General features: G+C 42.9%; 3 non-coding genes across 3 annotated transcripts; all 3 read right to left on the bottom strand.

The window, feature by feature from the left end:
- Window positions 1–14,145: 14,145 nt before the first annotated feature.
- Window positions 14,146–14,218, bottom strand: TRNAT-UGU. Its single transcript has one exon. It is a non-coding gene; the product is annotated as a tRNA-Thr (tRNA).
- A 468-nt stretch (window positions 14,219–14,686) lies between these two features.
- On the bottom strand, window positions 14,687–14,759 carry TRNAT-CGU. The gene has a single exon. It is a non-coding gene; the product is annotated as a tRNA-Thr (tRNA).
- Window positions 14,760–18,890: 4,131 nt separating this feature from the next.
- TRNAT-UGU lies at window positions 18,891–18,963 on the bottom strand. Its single transcript has one exon. It is a non-coding gene; the product is annotated as a tRNA-Thr (tRNA).
- Between the last annotated feature and the right edge of the window lie 6,277 nt (window positions 18,964–25,240).

Below are 25,240 nucleotides of genomic sequence, written 5' to 3'. Positions count from 1 at the left end.
TTTTAGTGGTGGCTCTTCAGTGATTCTAAAGATTTAGACGAGACAGAAGGCAGTTGGAACAATGTTTTGCGGACTGATGAGATCAAACATTTTAAATAGCTTCTGTCAGCCTGAGCTAACTGCCTGGTAGGGTTGACTATGCTGATTAAAATAATACCTTTTTGTCTTGATGCTAAACCGCTGCAGAGATATGAGTTTTTATTCATATGAGTGATTTGGAGCACCAGGGGGTGGGGCTAAATCCTCACAGCACTGCTTTTGTAACTTGGTGCTCCAACTTGTTCAATTGAATGAAAGCACAGTATGTCTGGTTTAATAGGGTTGATCATGCAGATTTCTCAGGACATGAGTACAAAAGCTGAAATCCCAAGAGAACATACAGTGGAGGAAATAATTATTTGACCCCTCACTGATTTTGTAAGTTTGTCCAATGACAAAGAAATGAAAAGTCTCAGAACAGTATCATTTCAATGGTAGGTTTATTGTAACAGTGGCAGATAGCACATCAAAAGGAAAATCGAAAAAATAACTTTAAATAAAAGATAGCAACTGATTTGCATTTCATTGAGTGAAATAAGTATTTGAACCCCTACCAACCATTAAGAGTTCTGGCTCCCACAGAGTGGTTAGACACTTCTACTCAATTAGTCACCCTCATTAAGGACACCTGTCTTAACTAGTCACCTGTATAAAAGACACCTGTCCACAGAATCAATCAATCAAGCAGACTCCAAACTCTCCAACATGGGAAAGACCAAAGCTGTCCAAGGATGTCAGAGACAAAATTGTAGACCTGCACAAGGCTGGGATGGGCTACAAAACCATTAGCAAGAAGCTGGGAGAGAAGGTGACAACTGTTGGTGCGATTGTTCGAAAATGGAAGGAGCACAAAATGACCATCAATCGACCTCGCTCTGGGGCTCCACGCAAGATCTCACCTCGTGGGGTGTCAATGGTTCTGAGAAAGGTGAAAAAGCATCCTAGAACTACACGGGAGGAGTTAGTTAATGACCTCAAATTAGCAGGGACCACAGTCACCAAGAAAACCATTGGAAACACATTACACCGCAATGGATTAAAATCCTGCAGGGCTCGCAAGGTCCCCCTGCTCAGGAAGGCACATGTGCAGGCCCGTCTGAAGTTTGCCAATGAACACCTGAATGATTCAGAGAGTGACTGGGAGAAGGTGCTGTGGTCTGATGAGACCAAAATAGAGCTCTTTGGCATTAACTCAACTCGCTGTGTTTGGAGGAAGAAAAATGCTGCCTATGACCCCCAAAACACCGTCCCCACCGTCAAGCATGGGGGTGGAAACATTTTGCTTTGGGGGTGTTTTTCTGCTAAGGGCACAGGACAACTTATTCGCATAAACGGGAAAATGGACGGAGCCATGTATCGTGAAATCCTGAGCGACAACCTCCTTCCCTCTGCCAGGAAACTGAAAATGGGTCGTGGATGGGTGTTCCAGCACGACAATGACCCAAAACATACAGCAAAGGCAACAAAGGAGTGGCTCAAGAAGAAGCACATTAAGGTCATGGAGTGGCCTAGTCAGTCTCCGGACCTTAATCCAATCGAAAACCTATGGAGGGAGCTCAAGCTCAGAGTTGCACAGAGACAGCCTCGAAACCTTAGGGATTTAGAGATGATCTGCAAAGAGGAGTGGACCAACATTCCTCCTAAAATGTGCGCAAACTTGGTCATCAATTACAAGAAACGTTTGACCTCTGTGCTTGCAAACAAGGGTTTTTCCACCAAGTATTAAGTCTTTTTTTGTTAGAGGGTTCAAATACTTATTTCACTCAATGAAATGCAAATCAGTTGCTATCTTTTATTTAAAGTTATTTTTTTCGATTTTCCTTTTGATGTGCTATCTGCCACTGTTACAATAAACCTACCATTGAAATGATACTGTTCTGAGACTTTTCATTTCTTTGTCATTGGACAAACTTACAAAATCAGTGAGGGGTCAAATAATTATTTCCTCCACTGTAGGTCATGCAGTAAGAAGACAACCTTGAGCACAAAATTTTATTCTAGCAAATAATACCTAAAAAAAAAAAAAAAAAAAAATCTAAGTAAATTTTTTTCATTTGCAAAGTCAAAGTACTGATGCAGTTTTGTATATACAGGAATGACCTAAAATTCCCCAAAGCCAATGTTTAGGCCTAATCAACAATTACCTGAAACAAGGGGGACACATCATATACTGAAAGTAACTGGCTCAGTAATAGAACTCAGAGGGTGGTTATTAATGGTACACACTCAGATTGGGTCACTGTCACTAGTGGGGTACCTCAGGGGTCAGTATTGGGCCCTATTCTCTTCAATATATTTATTTAATGATCTTGTAGAAGGCTTGCACAGAATTATTTTTTTGCAGCTGACACTAAACTGTGTAAAGTAATTAACACGGAAGAGAACAGTATGCTGCTGCAGATGGATCTGGATAGATTGGAGGCTTGGGCAGATAAGTGGCAGATAAGGTTTAACAATGACAAATGTAAGGTTATGCACATGGGAAGGAATAATGCAAGTCACCCGTACATACTAAATGGTAAATGTAACACTGACATAGGAATTTTGGTAAACTGTATCGGGCAGCTCCTGCCAGGGCCAATAAGATAATGGGTTGCCTCAAAAGGGGCATAGATGCCTGTGATGAGAACCTAGTCCTACCACTTTACAAATAACTGGTCAGACCACACATGGAGTACTGTGTACAGTTCTGGGCTCCTGTGAACAAGGCAGACATAGCAGAGCTGGAGAGGGTCCAGAGGAGGGCAACTAAAGTAATAACTGGAATGGGACAACTACAGTACCCTGAAAGAGGGGGAGATCAAATTACTATGTATAAATATATCAGGGGTCAGTACAGAGATCTATCCCATCATCTATTCATTCCCAGGACGGTGACTGTGACGAGGGGACATCCTCTGCGTCTGGAGGAAAGAAGGTTTGTACACAAACATAGAAGAGGATTCTTTACGGTAAGAGCAGTGAGACTATGGAGCTCTCTGCCTGAGGAGGTGGTGATGGTGAGTACAATAAAGGAATTCAAGAGGGGCCTGGATGTATTTCTGGAGCGTAATAATATTACAGGCTATAGCTACTAGAGAGGGGTCGTTGATCCAGGGATTTATTCTGATTGCCTGATTGGAGTCGGGAAGGATTTCTATTCCCCTAAAGTGGAGAAAATTGGCTTCTACCTCAGTTTTTTTTTGCCTTCCTCTGGATCAATTTGCAGGATAACAGCCCGAACTGGATGGACAAATGTCTTTTTTAAGCCTTATAATATCACATCTAACATAGTTTATATCATTTTCCTCAAATTACCACGTCTAATATATTTTTATGTTTTTAGTATTTTTTTAAATAACGTGGCTATATCAAATTTATTCTGAAATGTAGAAAATTCTGAATGGTTCACAACTACTTTATGAGTAGTTAACAAGCTCTGCATTAACAACTTAGCTAAATGTGGAGCCTACAGAAAAACCTTAATGCAGGGGGAGGGAATGACAGGCCCAGAAATGGCTTACCGAACCTAGTTCACTGAAGAAAACAAACCATTCCTGGACTTTCTATCTCACCCAGCTTCTGTTTGATATAGACTATCCTTCCAAAAGGGTCAACTAGATATGAGCGAATCAAAGCTGACAAAGTCAAATTAGTTTTGACTTCCAGGAAAAATTTGATTCTGAACGAATGTGAATTTAATTTTCGCTTCGTGGTAGCAAATCACAATTTTTCCTAACAGGGGGGCTACAATAGTGGCTAAAATGGCGGCTACACGTGTGAGGACATGGGGCAAGGAACTCTGGGAAGGCGGGATGACCCATAATGCCATGCATGCAGCCAATCAGCAGCCCGGTGATGTCACAGCCCTATAAATACGGTGGCCATCTTAGATTCTGCCATTCACCGTCATACTTTGATCAGGGACAGACGTTTGTGCAGGCGCTAGGGAGAGTGAAAGGAAACCTCATTGTGAAAAAATAGCGTTTTATAAGTGCACGATAAGGATAGGGAGGATTCATTTCACATCTAAGTCAGGGACAGACGTTGCAGGGGCTAGGGAGCGTGATATAGAAAACATCATTGGGAAATAAAATACGATTTACAAGTGCAGGGAAAGATTATTTGGGGATCCAAATAGCCATTAGACAGCTCTGTCATTCCAGCTATTTGTTATTGGGCTGCAAGTCTTATGTTGAAAAGCCTTTAGTGGCTTATATCTGTGGAAAAAGAGAAATATATACTCTGTTCACTTCTGCAGCTATATATAGTGAAAGCGTTTAGTGCCCTATTATAGTACAGTACGAGAAAAATAGACGCTGTTCACATTTTGGTGTTATTTGCGCTAAAAACGTTTCTTGCCCTTTTCATAGAAAAAGGGAAAAATACACAACGTTCATATTTGGTGTTATTTGTGTTAAAACCATTTATTGTCATATTTCTAGAGAAAAAGGATAGACATCGATGTGGAATCAGCTGACGAGGGTGTAAAAGTAGTGCACTCTTTACATTTACATCGACCTGTACGGTTGATTTTATACTTGAGTTATTTGGTCGGTTTTGGCCCAAATAAGTGAAGAGTGCAGTGATTCTAATAGCGACGCCTGTCATCTGCATGTCATACTGACTGACAGTATTATTTCACTACCACAGCAGACTCCCTATGCGTGTTACTGCAAGGCGTAGTGTTCTACACCCATATAAAAGCTCTATGCAGCCCCAAAATAGCGGGGGTTTTTTATGTGATTTGTCCCAAACTAATTCGGATCTAAGCAATTTTTCGGGAAAATTCGGCAAACGGGGCAAATCAGATTTTTTTTTGAAATTCGCTCATCTCTAGGGTCAACCTATCCGGTGTGTGTGTATGTATATGTGTGTGTGTGTGTATATATATAGGAATTTTGTGCGATTGCGATTAGGGCCCTAAATATTGTGATAACGATATGCGGTTTGCAGCGCTTTCTGCAGTTTCTGATCGCTGCGGTCCCAGGTGTTGCAGGCGGTGCGGGCGGTGTGGCAGGCGGGATCGTGATTCCCCGCCCGCCTCCTCTTGAATATTCATTGGTGTCCAGTGGTTATACCAGAGTGTCAGCACATTGCTGACACTCTGGTATAAACGGTTGACATCTGTGCTGTGTCAGCCGTTTAACCCTTTCCATACCGCTGTATGGAAAGGGTTAACAGTCATGGTGCTCCCTCTCCCATCGAGGGGCTGCTGTGCCTTTGCAGTCCGCAAACAGGATGGGGTGACAGAGGGAGGGAGCTCCCCTCCTTACCCTTCCCCGTCTGCTCAGTTGTGGCAGACGGAAGGTTTCCATGGCAACAGGACGCCTTCTCAGGCATCCTGCTGTCCATGGTGCTGAACAGATCTGTGCTAAAGGCATAGATCTGTTCAGACAAAGTGTAAGTAAAATACAGTGCAATACACTAGTGTACTGTACTGTATTATACAGACATCAGACCCACTGGATCTTCAAGAACCAAGTGGGTCTGGGTCAAAAAAAAGTTAAAAAAGTAAAGGTAAAAAAAAACACATTTATCACTGAATAAAAAAAATACACTACACATATTAGGTATCGCCGCGTCCGTAACGATAACGACCTGATATATAAAACGGTCATGTTACTTTCCCCGCATGGTGAACGCCATAAAAAGAAAAAAAGAAAAACTGTGAGGAAATTGAAATTTTGCCACCTTACTTCCCAAAAAAGGTAATAAAAGTGATCAAAAGTCATATGCATGCCCACATAGTACCAATCAAACCGTCATCTCATCCTGCAAAAATTATACCCTACCCAAAATAATCGCCCAAAAACTGAAAAAACTATGACACTAAAACATGTTTTTTATTGTTTCAAAAATTAAATTATTGTGTAAAACTTACCTAATATATATATACTTTTTTTTATTTATGTATCGCCATGTCTGTATCGACCGGCTCTATAAAAATATCACATGACCTAACCCCTCAGGTGAACACCGTAAAAAAAAAAAAACGGTTTAAAAAAAGCAATTTTTTTGTCATCTTACGTCACCAAAAGTGTAATAGCAAGTGATCAAAAAGTCTTATGCACCCCAAAATAGTGCCAATCAAACCGTCATCTCATCCCACAAAAAATGAGACCCTACCTAAGATAATCACCCAAAAACTGAAAAAACTTTGGCTCAGACTATGGAGACACTAAAACATGATTACCCTACCCAAAATAATCGCCCAAAAACTGAAAAAACGATGGCACTAAAACATGTTTTTTTTTTGTTTCACAAATGAAATCATTGTGTAAAACTTGCATAAATAAAAAAATGGTATACATATTGGGTATCGCCGCGTCCGTGACCACCTGTTCTATAAAAACACCACATGATCTAACCTGTCAGATGAATGTTGTAAATAACAAAAAAATGGTGCCCAAAAAGCTTTTTCTTGTTACCTTGCCCCACAAAAAGTGTAATATAGAGCAAACAAAAATCATATGTACCCTAAACTAGTACCAACAAAACTTCTACTCTAGGGGTGCATCAGGGGGGCTTTAAATGGGACATGGTGTCCAAAAAAACAGTCTAGCAAAATCTGCCTTCCAAAAACCGTATTGGCATTCCTTTCCTTCTGCGCCCTGCGTCTGTACAGCAGTTTACGACCACATATGGGGTGTTTCTGTAAACTACAGAATCGGGGCCATAAATAATGAGTTTTGTTTGGCTGTTAACCCTTGCTTTGCAACTGGAAAAAAATATTAAAATGGAAAATCTGCCAAAAAAGTGAAATTTTGAAATTGTATCTCTCTTTTCCATTACATCTTGTGCAACACCTATAGGGTTAGCAAAGTTTGTAAAATCTGTTTTGAATACCTTGAGGGGTGTAGTTTCTTAGATGGGGTCACTTTTATGGAGTTTCTACTGTAGGGGTGCATCAGGGGGGCTTCAAATGGGATATGGTGTAAAAAAAAACAGTCCAGCAAAATCTGCCTTCCAAAAACCATACGGCGCACCTATCCCTCTACGCCCTACTGTGTGCCTGTACAGTAGTTTACGGCCACATATGGGGTGTTTCTGCAAACTACAGAATCGAGGTAATAAATATAACATTTTGTTTGGCTGTTAACCCTTGCTTTGTTACTGGAAAAAATTTATTAAAATGGAAAATTTGACAAAAATCCAAATTCTGAAATTTTATCACCATTTGCCATTAACTCTTGTGGAACACCTAAAGGGTTAACGACGTTTGTAAAATCAGTTTTAAATACATCGAGGGATGTCGTTTCTAGAATGGGGTCATTTTTGGGTGGTTTCTATTATGTTAGCCTCACAAAGTGACTTCAGACCTGAACTGGTCCCTAAAAAGTGGTTTTTTGAACATTTCAGAAAAATTTCAAGATTTTCTTCTAAACTTCTAAGCCTTGTAACATCCCCCAAAAATAAAATATCATTCCCAAATTGATGCAAACATGAAGTAGACAAATAGGAAATATAAAGTAATAACTATTTTTGTAGGTATTACTATGTATTATAGAAGTAGAGAAATTTAAACTTGGAAATTTGCAATTTTTTACTTCATTTTTGGTAAATTTGGTATTTTTTAATAAATAAAAATTAATTTTTTTTAACTTCATTTTACCAGTGTCATGAAGTACGATATGTGACGAAAAAACAATCTCAGAATGTCCTTGATAAGTCAAAGCGTTTTAAAGTTATCAGCACTTAAAGTGACACTGGTCAAATTTGCAAAAAATAGCCCTATTTCACCTTGAGGACTTGGCCGAGTCCTTAACCCCTTAAGGACCGAGGACGTACCGGTACGCCCTATTTCCCGAGTCCTTAAGGACCGAGGACGTACCGGTACGTCCTGACTTAAAATCTGAATTCCGGCGCCGCGGGGGTTAATCGGAACGGGATTTCGGCTGAAATCATTCAGCCGGCATCCCGTAACAACGCAGGGGGGGTCATTTGACCCCCCCGTGTCGGCGATCGCAGCAAACCGCAGGTCAATTCAGACCTGCGGTTTGCTGCGCTTTTTGCAGTTTCTGATCCCCGCGGTCCCTGACCGCGGGGATCAGAAACTTCAGAGTGCCTAAAATCAAGATTTCACCTTCCCCCTGCACCCCTGCACGATTTGATGGCGGCGGGTGGTGCAGGGGGGGTGTCGCAGGCAGTGGGGGCGTTGCGGGAGGCGGGCGGTGCGGCAGGCGGGATCGCGATCCCCCGCCCGCCTCCCCTTGAATAATCGTTGGTTTCTAGTGGATATACCAGGGTGCCAGCACATTGCTGGCACCCTGGTATAAACAGCTGACATCGTTGATGCGATGTCAGCCGTTTAACCCTTTCCATACAGCGGTCCGTACGGACCGCTGTATGGAAAAGGTTAACAGTGCAGGGAGCTCCCTCCCTCTCCCATCGGGGGGCTGCTGTGCCTTTGCAGCCCCCCGATGGGAGAGGGAGAGAGCCCCCAGGCATCCCCCCGAGAGCCCCGTCCTTACCCTTCCCCGTCTGCGAAGTTGTGGCAGACGGGGAAGGTTCCCATGGCAACAGGACGCCTGCTCAGGCGTCCTGCTGTCCATGGTGCTGAACAGATCTGTGCTGAAAGCATAGATCTGTTCAGTGTAAGTAAAATACAGTGCAGAACCCTATATAGGTTCTGTACTGTATTATACAGACATCAGACCCACTGGATCTTCAAGAACCAAGTGGGTCTGGGTCAAAAAAATAAAAAAAAAAGTGAAAAAAGTTAAGATAAAAAAAAAAACATTTATCACTGAATAAAAATTAAAAAAATAAAATACACTACACATATTAGGTATCGCCGCGTCCGTAACGACCTGATCTATAAAACGGTCATGTTACTTTCCCCGCACGGTGAACGCCATAAAAATAAAAAAATAAAAACTATGAGAAAATTGAAATTTTGCCCACCTTACTTCCCAAAAAAGGTAATAAAAGTGATCAAAAAAGTCGCATGTACGCCAAAATAGTACCAATCAAACCGTCATCTCATCCCGCAAAAAATGAGACCCTACTCAAGATAATCGCCCAAAAACTGAAAAAACTATGGCTCTTAGACTATGGAAACACTAAAACATGATTTTTTTTTGTTTCAAAAATAAAATCATTGTGTAAAACTTACATAAATAAAAATAAAGTATACATATTAGGTATCGCCACGTCCGTATCGACCGGCTCTATAAAAATATCACATGACCTAACCCCTCAGATGACCACCGTAAAAAAAAAAAAAAAAAACGGTGTAAAAAAAGCTATTTTTTGCCATCTTACGTCACAAAAAGTGTAATAGCAAGCGATCAAAAAGTCATATGCACCCCAAAATAGTGCCAATCAAACCGTCATCTCATCCCGCAAAAAATTAGACCCTACTCAAGATAATCGCCCAAAAACTGAAAAAACTATGGCTCTTAGACTATGGAGACACTAAACAATTTTTTGGTTTTAAAAAAAAGTTATTGTATAAAACTTACATAAATAAAAAAAAATTGTATACATATTAGGTATCGCCGCGTCCGTGACAACCTGCTCTATAAAATTACCACATGATCTAACCTGTCAGATGAATGTTGTAAATAACAAAAAAAAAAACACGTGCCAAAAAAGCTATTTCTTGTTACCTTGCCTCACAAAAAGTGTAATATAGAGCAATAAAAAATCATGTGTACCCTAAACTAGTACCAACAATACTGCCACCCTATTCCGTACTTTCTAAAATGGGGTCACTTTTTTGGAGTTTCTACTCTAGGGGTGCATCAGGGGGGCTTCAAATGGGACATGGTGTCAAAAAAACAGTCCAGCAAAATCTGCCTTCCAAAAACCGTATGGCATTCCTTTCCTTCTGCGCCCTGCCGTGTGCCCTTACAGCAGTTTACGACCACATATGGGGTGTTTCTGTAAACTACCGAATCAGGGCCATAAATAATGAGTTTTGTTTGGCTGTTAACCCTTGCTTTGTAACTGGAAAAAAAAATAAAAAATGGAAAATCTGCCAAAAAAGTGAAATTTTGAAATTGTATCTCTATTTTCCATTAAATCTTGTGCAACACCTAAAGGGTTAACAAAGTTTGTAAAATCAGTTTTGAATACCTTGAGGGGTGTAGTTTCTTAGATGGGGTCACTTTTTTGGAGTTTCTACTCTAGGGGTGCATCAGGGGGGCTTCAAATGGGACATGGTGTCAAAAAAACTGTCCAGCAAAATCTGGCTTCCAAAAACCATACGGCGCACCTTTCACTCTACGCCCCGCTGTGTGGCCGTACAGTAGTTTACGGCCACATATGGGGTGTTTCTGTAAACGGCAGAGTCAGGGCAATAAAGATACAGTCTTGTTTGGCTGTTAACCCTTGCTTTGTTACTGGAAAAAATTGGTTAAAATGGAAAATTAGGCAAAAAAATGAAATTCTCAAATTTCTTTCCCATCTGCCAATAACTCTTGTGCAACACCTAAAGGGTTAGCAAAGTTTGTAAAATCAGTTTTGAATACCTTGAGGGGTGTAGTTTCTTAGATGGGGTCACTTTTATGGAGTTTCTACTCTAGGGGTGCATCAGGGGGCTTCAAATGGGACATGGTGTCAAAAAAACTGTCCAGCAAAATCTGGCTTCCAAAAACCATACGGCGCACCTTTCACTCTACGCCCCGCTGTGTGGCCGTACAGTAGTTTACAGACACATATTGGGTGTTTCTGTGAACAGCAGAGTCAGGGCAATAAAGATACAGTCTTGTTTGGCTGTTAACCCTTGCTTTGTTAGTGGAAAAAATGGGTTAAAATGGAAAATTAGGCAAAAAAATGAAATTCTCAAATTTCATTCCCATCTGCCAATAACTCTTGTGCAACACCTAAAGGGTTAACGAAGTTTGTGAAATCAGTTTTGAATACCTTGAGGGGTGTAGTTTCTTAGATGGGGTCACTTTTATGTAGTTTCTACTCTAGGGGTGCATCAGGGGGCTTCAAATGGGACATGGTGTCAAAAAAACTGTCCAGCAAAATCTGGCTTCCAAAAACCATACGGCGCACCTTTCACTCTACGCCCCGCTGTGTGGCTGTACAGTAGTTTACAGACACATATTGGGTGTTTCTGTAAACAGCAGAGTCAGGGCAATAAAGATACAGTCTTGTTTGGCTGTTAACCCTTGCTTTGTTAGTGGAAAAAATTGGTTAAAATGGAAAATTAGGCAAAAAAATGAAATTCTCAAATTTCATCCCCATTTGCCAATAACTCTTGTGCAACACCTAAAGGGTTAACGGAGTTTGTAAAATCAGTTTTGAATACCTTGAGGGGTGTAGTTTATAGAATGGGGTCATTTTTGGGCGGTTTCTATTATGTAAGCCTCGCAAAGTGACTTCAGAGCTGTAGTGGTCCCTAAAAATTGGGTTTTTGTAAATTTCTGAAAAATTTCAAGATTTGCTTCTAAACTTCTAAGCCTTGTAACATCCCCAAAAAATAAAATATCATTCCCAAAATAATTCAAACATGAAGTAGACATATGGGGAATGTTAAGTCATCACAATTTTTGGGGGTATTACTATGTGTTACAGAAGTAGAGAAACTGAAACTTTGAAATTTGCAAATTTTTCAAAATTTTTGGTAAATTAGGTATTTTATTATGCAAAAAAATTCATTTTTTTGACTTTATTTTACCAGTGTCATGAAGTACAATATGTGACGAAAAAACAATCTCAGAATGGCCTGGATAAGTCAAAGTGTTTTAAAGTTATCAGCACTTAAAGTGACATTGGTCAGATTTGCAAAAAATGGCCTGGTCCTTAAGGTGAAAATGAGCCCGGTCCTTAAGGGGTTAAGGGGTTAAAAGACTTTTTTTTTTTTTTTGCTGAAAAAGAAAGGAGCACATTTTTTGTCCACTGTTATAGCATATGGATGAATAGTTGCTGGTTCAGTACAAGGCACTTGGTTTGCAAAACCAGTGCTCAAAGTATTAGGCCTCATGCACACAACCGTTTTTTTTTACGGTCCGCAAAAACGGGGTCCGTAGGTCCGTGATCCAGTGACCGTTTTTTCGTCCGTGGGTCTTCCTTGATTTTTGGAGGATCCACCGACATGAAAAAAAAAGTCGTTTTGGTGTCCGCCTGGCCGTGCGGAGCCAAACTGATCCGTCCTGAATTACAATGCAAGTCAATGGGGACGGATCCGTTTGACGTTGACACAATATGGTGCAATTGCAAACGGATCCGTCCCCCATTGACTCAATGTAAAGTCTGGAGTCCCTTTATACCATCTGATCGGAGTTTTCTCCAATACGATGGTATATTTTAACTTGAAGCGTCCCCATCACCATGGGAACGCCTCTATGTTAGAATATACTGTCGGATATGAGTTACATCGTGAAAACTCATATCCGACAGTATATTCTAACACAGAGGCGTTCCCATGGTGATGGGGACGCTTCTAGTTAGAATATACTACAAACTGTGTACATGACTGCCCCCTGCTGCCTGGCAGCACCCGATCTCTTACAGGGGGCCGTGATCAGCACAATTAACCCCTCAGGTGCCGCTCCTGAAGGGGTTAATTGTGCGTATCATAGCCCCCTGTAAGAGATCAGGGCTGCCAGGCAGCAGGGGGCAGACCCCCCCATCCCCAGTTTGAATATCATTGGTGGCCAGTGCGGCCCCCCCCTGTCCCCCCTCCCTCCCTCTATTGTAATAATAGCATTGGTGGCCAGTGTGCGCCCCCCTGCCCCCCTCCCTCCTTCTATTGTAATAATATCATTGGTGGCACAGTGTGCGCCCCCCCTCCCTCTATTGCATCAACATTGGTGGCAGTGTGTGCCCCCCCCCCCCCCGATCATTGGTGGCAGCGGAGTAGAAGCATCATACTTACCTGCTGGCTGCTGCGATGTCTGTGTCTGGCCGGGAGCTCCTCCTACTGGTAAGTGACAGGTCTGTGCGGCGCATTGCTGTCACTTACCAGTAGGAGGAGCTCCCGGCCGGACACAGACATCGCAGCAGCCAGCAGGTAAGTATGATGCTTCTACTATTGCTAAGTAACCATGGCAACCAGGACTGCAGTAGCGTCCTGGTTGCCATGGTTACCGATAGGAGCCCCAGTGATTAAACTGGGACTCCGATCGGAACTCCGCTGCCACCAATGATCAGGGGGGGGGGGGGAGAGAGGGGAGGCCGCACACTGCCACCAATGAATTAAAAGAATAGAGGGAGGAAGGGGGGCGGGGCGCACACTGCCACCAATGTATTAAAACAATAGAGGGAGGCGAGGGGGCGCATACTGCCACCAATGTTAATGCAATAGAGGAAGGGAGGGGGGGGGGCCGCACACTGTGCCACCAATGCTATTATTACAATAGAGGAAGGGAGGGGGGGCCGCACTGGGCCACCAATTAAATTTAAACTGGGGAGGGAGGGAGGGAGGTCTGCCCCCTGCTGCCTGGCAGCCCCGGATCTCTTACAGGGGGCTATGATACGCACAATTAACCCCTTCAGGTCCAGCACCTGAGGGGTTAATTGTACGGATCACGGCCCCCTGTAAGAGATCGGGTGCTGCCAGGAAGCAGGGGGCAGTCATGTACACAGTTCGTTGTATATTCTAACTAGAAACGTCCCCATCACCATGGGAACGCCTCTGTGTTAGAATATACTGTCGGATCTGAGTTTTCACGAAGTGAAAACTCCGCTCTGAAAAAGCTTTTATGCAGACGGATCTTCGGATCCGTCTGTATGAAAGTAACCTACGGCCACAGATCACGGACACGGAAGCCAATCTTGTGTGCATCCGTGTTCTTTCACGGAGCCATTGACTTGAATGGGTCCGTGAACCGTTGTTCGTCAAAAAAATAAGACAGGTCCTATTTTTTTGGACGGACAGGATACACGGATCACGGTCTCGGCTGCAAAACGGTGCATTTTCCGATTTGAAAGTCAATGGGTCCGCGAAAAAACGGCCGTGTGCATGAGGCCTTAGTCTGTAAAGACTGATGCTGTCCACTCTAACATACAAGCATTTAAGAAAAGCTGGACTGTGAGAAGTAGTCCAGCATGATATTTGCTGACTTAATATTCAAATAGTTGAAAACAAGACATTTTGGAGGACCCTTGATGATCCTGAAGTCATAAAGAGTCACCGATAAGACCATACTCACGTCAGACTAAAGATGTAGGCCCCAGTGAGATTTGAACTCACAACCCCTGGTTTACAAGACCAGTGCTCTAACCCCTGAGCTATGAAGCCACCATGCACAGCTTTTCCCAATGGGTTTTTTCCATTCTGTCCAGGTGTATCTTTTTGCCCTATAAACTGAAAAAAATCAAAGACCTTCAAAACCATTTAAGAGAAACAGGGCTCTCATGGGACATAGAACTTTACATTGTTGGGCCAACCTGACCTAAATGTGAGGAAGAGCTCAGAGAATTCGATGTAAGTCAGTCATCATTTCGAATGTCAACACAAAACGTGTGCCATCATAGTCTAACATAGGGGCCCAAGGTTTCAGAATCAGATGCAAAGATGTTCATCTTAAAAGTCAATTTTTTGGTGTAAACAGAAGGAATATCCACTGGTGCAGCACTACAGCATTATAGTTCCTGGTTTAGAATTCAGATAGCTGAAAAGAAAACACTTTGAAAGATCCTGGTTGATCCTACATACTGTTTCAGATATTAAGCAGTGTTGCGCTTACATCAACCTAAGATAATAAAGAGGCCTCAGTGAGATTTGAACTCACGACTTCTGGTTTACGAGACCAGCGCTCTAACCCCTGAGCTATGAAGCCAAACCAATATGTTGGTGCATTTTCTGACCAAGTTTTTTTTTTATCAAAAAACTTCAAGGAAAAATTTTCAGCTAAATTTGAGAAAGGCAAACTTTTCAGAATCAGATTAAAAAAAGTTCAACCTAAAAGTCTATTTATTTTTGGAGGAAAAAGAAAGAGTAGCACATTTTTTTCTCCACTGTTATAGCACATGGCATAGTAGTTGCTGGTCCAGTACAAGGCACCTGATTTGCAAAACCAGCGTTCAAAATCCTAGTATGTGAAGACTGATGCTGTCCACTCTGACATACAAACTGACCGTGAGTAGTGGTATTTGACTCCATGACTCCAATGAAAACTATCCATATGGCCTGTTGAACACTGGGAAAAAAATTCAGATTGGGATTAAAAAATATTAATCTCAAAAGTCAAATTTTTGGTGTAAACAAGAAAGAGTAAAACATTTCCTTGTCCACTGTACAGCATAGCAGTTGCTGGTTTATTACAAGTCAAATGGTTTACAAGAGCAGTGCTCAACACCATAGTCTGCGAAAAATGACGCTGTGCACTCAGACATTTTAAAAAAATCTGGACTGTGAGAAGTGGTATTTGATTCCATGACTCCAGAGAAGACTGCCCAGCTGTACTGTTAAACCTTAGTCAAAGGTTTCAGAATCAGAATCTAAAATGTTTATCTTAACCACTTCAGCCCCGCTAGCTAAAACCCCCTTAATGATGACCAGGCCACATTTTACACTTCTGCACTGCACTACTTTCACCGTTTATTGCTCGGTCATGCAACTTACCACCCAAATGAATTTTACCTCCTTTTCTTCTCATTAATAGAGCTTTTATTTGGTGGTATTTCATTGCTGCTGACATTTTTACTTTTTTTTGTTATTAATCGAAATTTAACGATTTTTTTGCAAAAAAATGACATTTTTCACTTTCAGTTGTAAAATTTTGCAAAAAAAACGACATCCATATATAAATTTTTTGCTAAATTTATTGTTCTACATGTCTTTGATTAAAAAAAAAATGTTTGGGTAAAAAAAAAAAATGGTTTGGGTAAAAGTTATAGCGTTTACAAACTATGGTACAAAAATGTGAATTTCCGCTTTTTGAAGCAGCTGTGACTTTCTGAGCACCTGTCATGTTTCCTGAGGTTCTACAATGGCCAGACAGTACAAACACCCCACAAATGACCCCATTTCGTAAAGTAGACACCCTAAGGTAATCACTGATTGGCATAGTGAGTTCATAGAATTTTTTATTTTTTGTCACAAGTTAGCGGAAAATGATGTTTTTTTTTTTATTTCTTACAAAGTCTCATATTCCGCTAACTTGTGACAAAAAATAAAAACTTCCATGAACTCACTATGCCCATCACAAAATACCTTGGGGTGTCTTCTTTCCAAAATGGGGTCACTTGTGGGGTAGTTATACTGCCCTGGCATTCTAGGGGCCCAGATGCGTGATAAGAAGTTTGCAATAAAAATCTGTAAAAAATGACCGGTGAAATCCAAAAGGTGCACTTTGGAATGTGTGCCCCTTTGCCCACCTAGGCTGCAAAAAAGTGTCACACATCTGGTATCGCCGTACTCAGGAGAAGTTGGGCAATGTGTTTTGGGGTGTCATTTTACATATACCCATGCTGGGTGAGATAAATATCTTGGTCAAATGCCAACTTTGTATAAAAAAATGGGAAAAGTTGTCTTTTGCCAAGATATTTCTCTCACCCAGCATGGGTATATGTAAAATGACACCCCAAAACACATTGCCCAACTTTTCCTGAGTACGGCGATACCAGATGTGTGACACTTTTTTGCAGCCTAGATGCGCAAAGCGGCCCAAATTCCTTTTAGGAGGGCATTTTTAGACATTTGGATCCCTAACTTCTTCTCACGCTTTCGGGCCCTTAAAATGCCAGGGCAGTATAAATACCCCACATGTGACCCCATTTTGGAAAGAAGACACCCCAAGGTATTCCGTGAGGGGCATGGCGAGTTCCTAGAATTTTTTTTTTTTGGGCACAAGTTAGCGGAAATGTATTTTTTTTGTATTTGCTCACAAAGTCTCCCTTTCCGCTAACTTGGGACAAAAATTTCAATCTTTCATGGACTCAATATGCCCCTCACGGAATACCTTGGGGTGTCTTCTTTCCGAAATGGGGTCACATGTGGGGTATTTATACTGCCCTGACGTTTTTGGGGCCCTAAAGTGTGAGAAGAAGTCTGGAATATAAATGTCTAAAAAAATTTACGCATTTGGATTCCGTGAGGGGTATGGTGAGTTCATGTGAGATTTTATTTTTTGTCACAAGTTAGTGGAATATGAGACTTAGTAAGAAAAAAAAATAAATAAATAAATAAAAAATTCCACAAACTTGGGCCAAAAAAATATGTCTGAATGGAGCCTTACAGGGGGGTGATCAATGACAGGGGGTGATCAGGGAGTCTATATGGGTGATCACCCCCCTGTCATTGATCACCCCCCTGTAAGGCTCCATTCAGACGTCCGTATGCGTTTTGCGGATCCGATCCATGTATCCGTGGATCCTTAAAAATCATACGGACGTCTGAATGGAGCCTTACAGGGGGGTGATCAATGACAGGGAGGTGATCAGGAAGTCTATATGGGTGATCACCCCCTTGTCATTGATCAACCCCCTGTAAGGCTCCATTCAGACGTCCGTATGTGTTTTGCGGATCCGATCCATGTATCCGTGGATCCGTAAAAATCATACGGACGTCTGAATGGAGCCTTACAGGGGGGTGATCAATGACAGGGGGGTGATCAATGACAGGGGGGTGATCAATGACAGGGGGGTGATCAGGAAGTATATATGGGTGATCACCCCCTTGTCATTGATCAACCCCCTGTAAGGCTCCATTCAGATGTCCGTATGTGTTTTGTGGATCCGATCCATGTATCTGTGGATCCGTAAAAATCATACGGACGTCTGAATGGAGCCTTACAGGGGGGTGTTCAATGACAGGGGGGTGATCAATGACAGGGAAGTGATCAGGAAGTCTATATGGGTGATCACCCCCTTGTCATTGATCACCCCACTGTAAGGCTCCATTCAGACGTCCGTATGTGTTTTGCGGATCCGATCCATGTATCCGTGGATCCGTAAAAATCATACGCACGTCTGAATGGAGCCTTACAGGGGGGTGATCAATGACAGGGGGGTGATCAATAACAGGGAAGTGATCAGGAAGTCTATATGCGTGATCACCCCCTTCTCATTGATCACCCCCCTGTAAGGCTCCATTCAGACGTCCGTATGTGTTTTGCGGATCCGATCCATGTATCCATGGATCCGTAAAAATCATACGGACGTCTGAATGGAGTCCTTACAGGGGGGTGATCAATGACAAGGGAGTGATCAATGATGGGGGGTGTGATCAGGGAGTGTATATGAAGTGATCAGGGGTTCATAAGGGGTTAATAAGTGACAGGGGGGGTGTAGTGTAGTGTAGTGGTGTTTGGTGCTACTTTACACAGCTACCTGTGTCCTCTGGTGGTCGATCCAAACAAAAGGGACCACCAGAGGACCAGGTAGCAGGTATATTAGACACGGTTATCAAAACAGCGTCTAATATACCTGTTAGGGGTTAAAAAAATCACATCTCCAGCCTGCCAGCAAACGATCGCCGCTGGCAGGCTGGAGATCCACTCGCTTACCTTCCGTTCCTGTGAACGCGCGCGCCTGTGTGTGCGCGTTCACAGAAAATCTCGCGTCTCGAGAGATGACGCGTATATGCGTGACTGTGCACAGCGCTGCCACCTCGGAACGCGAATCTGCGTTAGGCGGTCCGGAGGTTGTTAAACTTCTATTTTTGGATGAAAAAGAAAGTAGCACATTTTTTGTCCACTGTTATAGCATATGGCTGAATAGTTGCTGGTTGAGTACAAGGAACCTGGTTTGCAAAACCAGCGCTCAAAATATTAGTCTGTGAAGACTGATGCTGTCCACTCTAACATACAAGCATTTAAGAAAAGCTGGACTGTGAGAAGTAGTCCAGCATGATATTTGCTGACTTAATATTCAAATAGTTGAAAACAAGACATTTTGGAGGACCCTTGATGATCCTGAAGTCATAAAGGGTCATCGATAAGACCATACTCACATCAGACTAAAGATGTAGGCCCCAGTGAGATTTGAACTCACGACCCCTGGTTTACAAGACCAGTGCTCTAACCCCTGAGCTATGAAGCCACCATGCACAGCTTTTCCCAATGGGTTTTTTCCATTCTGTCCAGGTGTATCTTTTTGCCCTATAAACTGAAAAAAATCAAAGACCTTCAAAACCATTTAAGAGAAACAGGGCTCTCATGGGACATAGAACTTTACATTGTTGGGCCAACCTGACCTAAATGTGAGGACGAGCTCAGAGAATTCAATGTAAGTCAGTCATCATTTCGCATGTCAACACAAAACGTGTGCCATCATAGTCTAATATAGGGGCCAAAGGTTTCAGAATCAGATGCAAAGATGTTCATCATAAAATATAATTTTTTGGTGTAAACAGAAGGAATATCCACTGGTGCAGCACTACAGCATTATAGTTCCTGGTTTAGAATTCAGATAGCTGAAAAGAAAACACTTTGAAAGATCCTGGTTGATCCTACATACTGTTTCAGATATTAAGCAGTGTTGCGCTTACATCAACCTAAGATAATAAAGAGGCCTCAGTGAGATTTGAACTCACAACTTCTGCGCTCTAACCCCTGAGCTATGAAGCCAAACCAAGATGTTGGTGTGTTTTCTGACCAAGTTTTTTTGTTATCAAAAAACTTCAAGGAAAAATCTTCAGCTAAATTTGAGAAAGGCAAACTTTTCAGAATCAGATTGAAAAAAGTTCAACCTAAAAGTCTATTTATTTTTGGAGGAAAAAGAAAGAGTAGCACATTTTTTTCTCCACTGTTATAGCACATGGCATAGTAGTTGCTGGTCCAGTACAAGGCACCTGATTTGCAAAACCAGCGTTCAAAATCCTAGTATGTGAAGACTGATGCTGTCCACTCTGACATACAAACTGACCGTGAGTAGTGGTATTTGACTCTATGACTTCAATGAAAACTATCCAGATGGCCTGTTGAACACTGGGAAAAAAAAATCAGAATGGGATTAAAAAATATTCATCTCAAAAGTCAAATTTTTCTTCCGGTTCCGGCGCTGGTATGTGACGACACGGAGAAGCCCGCTCCTCACTGTGCAGCTTTACATCGGCCCGCTACTAAGCCCTCGCTCCTGTTTAAAGGAGGGAGACATTGACTTATCGCCGCTGCAGACGTACATGGAGCGTTACCTGCTCCGAAGCGGTCACAAAATCGTCTCCTTAAGCCGAAAATCTCAGGCCGCTGTGGGTGCGTCTCTCAAGATGGCGCCGACTCCAACTCCCACCACAGCGGAGAGGCAGACAGACGGGAAGGAACATATGGACGCGCTTTGCTCCACACAGGTGGATATGTTTGAATCGGAGGGGGCAAGGTGGACTTAAAGGCGTTGGCAATGGAGGTGGCAAAACAATTAGCCCCTGACCTTATAGCGTCATTATCCTCCACAGTGCAGGCAACGTTAAATAAGCTGCAAGAGGAAATCTTAGTGCATGACCACCGCTTTGAGGAGCTGGAGCAGAGGGTGGCGTGTATGGAGGAGGATGCTACGGATATCTCCACCAAATACAATGATCTGCTTAAACTTGCTAATCATTTAGCAGACAAAGTTGATGACCTGGAAAACAGATCCAGGAGAAGCAATCTGAGGCTGGTGGGTGTTCCTGAAACAGTGCAGCAGCATGAGCTACGTCATCTTTTTGACTCTGAACTCCCCCAGGCCCTTGGTCTACCTGGGAAAAGGAGGGTAGAGAGAGCACATCGTATTGGCCCACAGAGGGACATCCAGACCACCTCAGCATCCCGCCAGCAGCAGAGGCCACGTCAAGCCATCTGCAAATATCTAGATTATTCTGATAAAGAAGAAATACTGAGAGCGTACAGACATCACAGAGAACCGCTTGTCCTGAGAGGCAGTAAGGTGCTCCTATTTGCAGACTACTCTGCTGAGGTTCAGCGTAAACGAAGGGCTTTTAGCAATATTTGCTCTGGACTGTATCAGAAGAAAATTAAATTCCAGCTTATGTTTCCAGCTATTCTCAAGATTCAAGATGCAGATGGATCGACTCATCAATTTGCTGACCCTACAGAAGTAGAAGATTTCATTCAACATCTGAGTGCTGCGGAGACAGAACCAAGTAGTCCTCGCTTGGATCCCAGGCCCCAGGGTAAATCACCCAGGCATCAGGACTGGAGTAGAATGCCTGCTGGACTGTCTGCTAAAAGTCGAGCTTCTCCCAAGGAACACTGATCCCCGTGTCGGCATCTTCCTGCAAATGTCTGAGAAAGGACAGGTTTTTTCTTGCTAACTTTTCTCTTTCCACAGGAGACTGCATTGAACACGGAGCCCTTTACTGGGATATGGGCTGCCAGTGAGGAGGGTTGGTGGCTTACAGGGTATTGCCAGAAAAAAGGAAAGTCTATAACTTAGAGTAATATGCTACGTTGGATTTACGGGTTTACTTGTTGTCCTGTTTTTATGTTTGTTCTATATGTTCATGGGATCTACACTCACAGTCTCATAGGCCGTCATATACTGGGTTTAACTGTTCAGGGGGGCACTCTGCTGGGAGGTGGCCTCCTGTTACTTGTGGGCCAACAAGTACATGGCCCAAGATTTGTGTTGTTAGATCTGAAATATGGCTCGACCTGCAGCACGCTAATATGAGAATAGCTTCTTGGAATGTTAAGGGGCTGCGTTCCCCGAATAAACGCATGAAAATACTGCGTCATCTGAAGCGCCTTAAGGTAGACATAGCGTTGCTGCAGGAGACCCATCTCCCTGAGGAAGATTTCCACAGGATGAAAAATATGTGGGTGGGAACTGTAATAGGCTCAGCCGCCATGGGGAGAAAAGCAGGAGCTCTGATTCTGCTCGGAAGCCATCTCTCTTCGGAAATACACTCAGTTGAATCTGATGACGCAGGTAGAATGGTGCATATACACATTTTGGGCCCGTTTGGAAATTATAGTATATACAACATATACGCTCCTAACCAGGATCAGAAAGCTTTCTTAGATACGGTACAGCACAAATTGCTTAGCGACTCACATCCATACAAAATAGTGGGTGGGAATTTTAATCTTGTAATGGATGTCCAAGAAGATAAGAAACCTGCAGGACATAGAAAACCGGTAGACTTGTTGGCGGGATTTGCTGACTCGGCTACTCTTAGGGATTGCTGGAGAATCCACCACCCCCAGGACAGGGAGTTCTCACACTACTCGAATGCGCATGATAGTTGGTCCAGGATAGACTACATATTTCTATCCCCTGAGGCCCTTCACAATGTGTCGCATGTCTCAATTGGAGATATGGTGGTCTCGGACCTCTCTCCTGTGCTGGTAGATCTAGCTGACAGGTTTCCCAGGGGCGAGGATTACATTTGGAGGTTCCCCAATTTTCTAGTAAAGGATGAGAATTTTCTGGCCTTATTAAGGGGATGGTGGATAGAATATTGCACTGATAACCAGGCTCATGTTCATTCCCCATTACTGTTTTGGGAAACCGGGAAAACTGTGTTGAGAGGCAGACTAATATCTCATGTTTCCTCATTGAAAAAAATGGCCAAACAACGATATCAGGCAGCGAGTGAAGTGGTGCGCAGGGCGTATGGTGACTTCCTTCGGGCTCAGACTCCGTCAAACAGAGATAAATGGGTCTTGGCCCGAAGGGACTTTGACATATGGGCAGATAAATTGGAAAGCATTAGAAGAACAAAACTAGAGTCTGAACTACACAAGTTTGGGCACAAATCAGGGAGACTGTTGGCCTCTCTGGCCAAGGGCAGACAGCCTAGGACCCACATACATTGTTTGCGGAAGGGACATGGGACCAGGGAGCACAGACCAAAGCAAATAACAGATCTTCTAGGAACTTATTTTGCACAGTTTTATCAGGACAGCAAAAATGTTGAGGGAGAGAATAGCCCTTTTTTAAGTAGCCGGTCTCTTCCAGCCCTCACAGAGGATCAGCTCTCGATTCTTAACGCCCCTATAACTGCTGTAGAAATACAAGCCACCATCAAAACTTTTCCTTCTGGGAAAGCCCCGGGTCCAGACGGGTACATGGCAGACTTTTACAAAGCTCTGAACGAACAACTATCTCCTATATTGACTACGGCCTTCCTAGAAATAGTTAATGGTCAGGATATTCCAGAACACATGAACACTGCGTTAATCACGCTCATTTACAAAAAAGGAAAGGACCCGGAAGACCCCTCCTCTTATAGGCCTATTTCCTTGATTAACCAGGACTTGAAAATTCTGTCAAAGCTCCTTGCTAATAGGTTGGCGGACATACTTCCTTCCTTGATATCACCGAGACAAACGGGTTTCGTCAAAGGAAGGTCGGCTGTAACCAACATAAGGAAGGCGTTCTTGGCACTGTCGGTGGCTAACTCCGTGAAGTATAGACGAAAGAATCCAGCTATGGTTACCCTAGATACGGAGAAAGCCTTTGACAGCGTTAGCTGGGATTGGCTTAATCATGTATTGGATAAAATGGGCTTTTCGGGTCTTTTCCGCTCAGTCCTTACTAGGATATACTCGAATCCCCGTGCACGGGTAAGCACACCAGGCTTTTTATCACCACGTTTCTCTCTGCAAAGGGGAACGAGGCAGGGATGTCCCTTGTCCCCCCTCTTATTCGACTTGGCTATAGAACCGCTTGCACAATATTTAGACTCATCTGATGTATTTGAGGGCCTGGAGGTGGGTTCCCGTCAGCTCCGGCTAGCATTGTTTGCGGATGATGTAGTTTTATTTATGGCGAACCCTGTTTCAGATTTGGCCAGGGTTACGCAAGTTCTGCAAACTTTTGGAGCGTGTTCGGGACTTGGGGTTAATTACTCCAAAAGTGAGATTCTATTTTTACGCGCCCCAGCTATTAGCAGTTCACTAAGGACAGTGGAAAACATACCTATTGCTAGCTCTTACATCACGTATCTGGGCATTAAAATAGGAAGAACAATGGAGTCGGTGTATAGACTTAACTATGGACCCTTGATCTCTAAAATTATAGTCGAATTACAAAGTTGGCGTACTCTCCCGCTTTCACTGATGGGGCGCAATCATTTACTTAAAATGATGTCGATGTCCAAATTATTGTACCCAATGCAAACAATACCCTTGCTTTTAAAGCACGCCGACGTGAATAGGCTGAGGAGTGCCTTTACTGATTTTTTATGGAAGGGTAAACCACCAAGGATTGGCTACCACAAACTAACAGCGCCTGGGGAGTTATGCGGCATAGCCTCTCCTGATGTCAGACGCTATAATCTTGCATGCATGGCTAGACACATAGCGGATTGGGTGAACAAAACCAGCTATTACTCCGATTTCCTATTGGAAAGCGAATTCTGTGCTCCTTGGTCCCTTGCAGCATTATTGCATGCAAGATTGACAAGTATTCCAACAGCAATTAAAAGCTCTATTCTCATAAAGGACACCATAGCGTCTTGGAGAATATTAAGACGGAAGTATTGGCTGTCTTACCGCATATCCAAACACCTTCCCTTGTGGGGAAACCCTGAATTTAAGCAGGGCCAGACTAATAGGTTGTTTACTGAGTGGAGGTCCAAAGGTATCACACACGTTAAGCATCTCCTGCACGACACTGAGCCAAGATGGTTGCCTGTCCACGAGATCATTAATAAGTTCTCACTGCGCCCTTTTCAGACAATACAATTTACTCAAATAAAAGATGCTTTCCATTCTAATTTGCTACTTGTACACAAGGAGATCAAAAGGAACGTCTTAGACAAACTCCTTGATTTGGGAGGGGGAGGGGGTAGAAGTTCAGTGTCATCTATATACTATGGATTCCGTAAGGAAGATGCACAAACCTATAATGTTAACAGCTTTGATAAATGGGGAGAGCAGTTGGGGGTAGATAATATTGCCCCAAAAATACAGCCTGGGTGGCTGAGGATCAGAAAGCATATAGTGAATGAAGTGTGGAGGGACACGCAGTTAAGGATCATACATAGGGCAATCTACGGATTTAATATCCCCCCTCACCCGCTTAAGCCAGACCGCTTAGTTAACTGTCCTAAATGTAACCTGGGGTTCACAGATTTGCTACATGGCCTGTGGACTTGCCCTCAAAGTGCGCAATTGTGGACCTTGGTTGGAGAAATTATTCACAAAATCTGGGGGATGAGAGTTCGTATGACTCCCTTGCTCTGTATCTTTCACTGTGAGGAGGAGAAGGCTGGGGAGAGATGTCTTCCGCATCTTTTTCATTCCATATGTATGGTGGTGAAGCGCACCATTCTACAACACTGGTTGGAACCAGCGGCTCCTACCATGACCATGATAGAGTCTCAATTGAAAAAGGTATTCCACTTAGAAAGGATTTTCATAATGAATGCAAA

Source organism: Bufo gargarizans, chromosome 1 (assembly GCF_014858855.1).
Source record: "Bufo gargarizans isolate SCDJY-AF-19 chromosome 1, ASM1485885v1, whole genome shotgun sequence".
NCBI classification, from domain to species: Eukaryota; Metazoa; Chordata; class Amphibia; order Anura; family Bufonidae; genus Bufo; species Bufo gargarizans.
This window is presented reverse-complemented; position numbering and strand designations above follow the sequence as displayed.